The sequence below is a fragment of the Tupaia chinensis genome, unplaced genomic scaffold, assembly GCF_000334495.1.
Source record: "Tupaia chinensis unplaced genomic scaffold, TupChi_1.0 Scaffold000633_1, whole genome shotgun sequence".
Lineage (NCBI taxonomy): Eukaryota > Metazoa > Chordata > Mammalia > Scandentia > Tupaiidae > Tupaia > Tupaia belangeri.
The window spans coordinates 426711-430061 of NW_006160153.1; the positions used below are offsets into that span (position 1 = coordinate 426711).

The following is a 3351-nucleotide window of genomic DNA, read 5'->3' on the forward strand; positions in this document are numbered from 1 at the left end:
AAAAAAAAATCACAAAATATTTGCAGAACACAATTGAGACAGCTACTTTGAGTTAATACTTAAGAGAGACAAAATACTATTCTTTTTCAACACCAAGCAGATAAAAATGTAGCATGCTAATATCTGTCCTGCAGTTGCCATATTTGTGATAGAAAACTTTGTTCTTTACTCCATTCATCTGTCCTTTTGTAATTTTTTTTTCCCTCTATAAGACTAGAGCCCCAAGTCTTACCCAGAAATGTCTTCAAGCAACTGTTGGGTCACATGAGCGGGCCTGATCCCCAGAATTACAAAATGTGTTTGTTAGAGCTGAGTATAGAGAAAAAAATAAAGCTGTCATTGAGAAAGACCTTTCGTTTTACCTGTGAGAGGGAGAGATGTATACATTTCATATATGTCTTTGCAATATTCAGACCTACTATCACGACTTGCTATCTGGGTTTGGTTTGTTGTATGGTCTTGTTTGAAATCAGAATGAGAATTTTCATTTTCTTCATGCCATCAACCCAAAGCTATCACAATCCTGGCAGAAAGCCTGTTATTAGTTCCATGTGATAAGGTAGAGAGTACAGGGCATGAAACCAAGGGTCACCCAGCAAGTTACACAGCAAAAAAAAAAAAAAAAAAAATTAAGATGTTGGCTAGATAACAGATTCTAACATGTGTGGCCGTGAAAATTCAAGCATTGATAATAAAATAGCATCAGTTATTCTCCAGAAAGAGTTTATTTATTTATTTTAAGAGAAATTTTTGCTATAGGGCATGTGTACTTGCAGGAGAGACAGAGAGACAGAGAGAAATCATCCCACCGGTGATGGCCACACTGCAATCTCTTCTCCTCCATTCTCCTCTGGGGATTTTGGGCATGCACACAAATGTGCCCAGTGTGAGTTTGAAGCCGCAGGGTCTGGGACTCAAACAGCGGTCAGCCATGTGGGAGTCCATGACATAACTATTACGCCACCTGCTGGTCCCCCAGAAAAAGTTTATTAATACTTTTTATTCTTTATAGTTAAATAAAAAAGAATGATCAAGGTTCATAGGGAAAAGTGGAAATGCAAATTCATTCTCATTATCTGCGTCTTGTCCCTAAGTTACTGAGCACATACATAAGATAAAATAACTCAGGGCCAGCAGGTGGCATGGTAGTTAAAGTGCTGGATTCCCACATAGCCAACCACAGTTCAAGTCCCAGAACTGGTGGTTTAAAAATTACAGTGAGTTCTGCACCACCTGTGTGTTGGGTGGTGGTGAGGAATTGTTAGGGAAGGGGCCCAGGCCACAGGGATGATGACAATTCTCCCCCACAGGTCCGAACTCATGACATGGGTGGCTATGCCACATGCCACGACTTCACTGAGGCTGTTATTGCTGCCTTGCCCCACCCATAGGTCATGCCCACATCTATGTAAGGTGTTCAATAAAAATCATGTGTGTAATAAAAAAAATTACACTTGGCACATGTGTATGAATACCCAAAAATCCTGAGAGGAGAATGAAAGAAAAGGGATTACAGCATGGCCATTCCTCTTGGGGTTTGATTTCTGACTTTCCTTCTCTGTCTCTTTCTAAAGAGCATGCACACCTATGGCAAGAGAGAGAGAGAGAGATTGAACTATTCATTCAAGTAATACTCAGAAGCTATGGGATATTTTTCCAGCCATGATGTAGAAGTCATTAAACCTTCAATATCTCACAAAGTTTCTAGAATTCCTAGAGTTGTGGAAGTGGTGAATAGAATTTACTGCAGCCCTGTGCTTCCCTTCTCGTTGTGGAAGTGGTTCATAGAATTTACTGCAGCCCTGTGCTTCCCTTCTAAGACTGCCACTCGCTCTACTTTGTACCAATTCAACCCACCAGTTTTATGGAGTTCTATTGGAACGTAAGCTGTGGATGAGAACTTTGACTACTGCTCTGTCCTCGGCATGCAGTACAAAATCTAACCCATGGATGTTCCAAATAAGCCTGAGTTAATTAGCTAGCATGAGCTACCTGAGGTGGAGGAAGGAAAAAGCTCCTTCTCCATGGAATTGTGTCGTTGTGACCACCAGAGACACCTGCTGAGACACCTGCTCTTGTAAGTCTGCCAAGCATCCAAAATTTCTGTGATCATAAGGACCTATCTGGGGTTTTCAGGACACTGTTCATAGGTAAACTGTGTCATCCTGCAAACGGAGTTTACATGGGCCTGAGAAGGGACATCTTCCCAGAACAAGACATTCCGAAGGGGCCCAAAATGTTAATGATTGGAAAGATTGTGCTGAATTTTAAGCCTCTCCATTCTTAGCCAGCTTTCCCTCCCCATGACCTCTGGCTATCCCCCTCCCATCCCTAGCATTTACTGAGCTTATTTGTGTTCCAGGGAAATTCTGAGACTAAGTCAAGGCTTGAAGAGGTTGCGGAGAGGCCCCATCTTCACCCTGTCCCCATTCCCAGGCCCTTAGACTGACTTGCGTGTGAATCAGTGCTTTAGTGCTGCCTGCCAGGGACCACCTTGGTTAGAATGATTTTATTTTCCCTAACTTACGTACAGAGAATGATTTGAAGTCATTTTGTTCTGAACTAAAGAGTAAATCAGGAAGGAAGGCGGATTCTCTCCTCTGGATATTTTCTGCCTTTTTTTCTTTAGCTTATCACCACGATTGAGTATCCATGCTATCTTGACTAAAGGCTATACAGTGAGACAGATGAGACTAAAAGAGCAAATAGATTGAAAACTCTTCTCCCCCATTCCAGCAAATAAACCATTTTTGTAATTTCTGAGGGAAAAAAACAAAACACCCCTTTAAAGTTTTATTGTTGTTGTTACAAACAGAAAATATAAACCATGACTATATCCACCATCTTGTGCTTTGAAATATGAAAGTCAAGGGAAAACCAATTTGGGAAGAGACACAAAGCACTTTGGAGGAGAGATGAACAGCGAAGTGGAAAGATAAATGCTGCGTAGACAAATTGAAATCTAAAGTGAAAGTTTAGACAACAGTAATCAAAATGAATGATAACACAGAAGGCCTACAGAATGGGAACATTCAAGGCAGCCATCAGTCTGGTTAAACCAGATAAGATGTCTGTCTTGCATTTAAAGATGTTCTCTATACCAAAAACACTGTGGTACTCAGAGAAAAAGAACATGAAATTATCAGAATTTATCACTATTTTCATATGTAGTTAAATGAATTATCATTATAATGAATTGTCATTATACTTCTAAGTGAGAAACCATAGGGTAGGCTTCAAGATTCTTAAGCCTGAAATATTTTTTTAATAATTTAAAAGCCCAAGACTGGGGTTAGCCGGTGCCATGGTGGTTAAGGTGCTGGCCATCCATGGTTCGAGTCCCCAACCCAA

The 3351-nt window shown here is 40.6% G+C and overlaps 1 protein-coding gene across 1 annotated transcript in view; it reads right to left on the reverse strand.

Annotated features, from left to right (window-relative positions):
* HAO1 (hydroxyacid oxidase 1) overlaps positions 1 to 3351 on the reverse strand; it is a 70954-nt gene that overhangs the window by 67089 nt on the left and 514 nt on the right. The window lies entirely within an intron of this gene.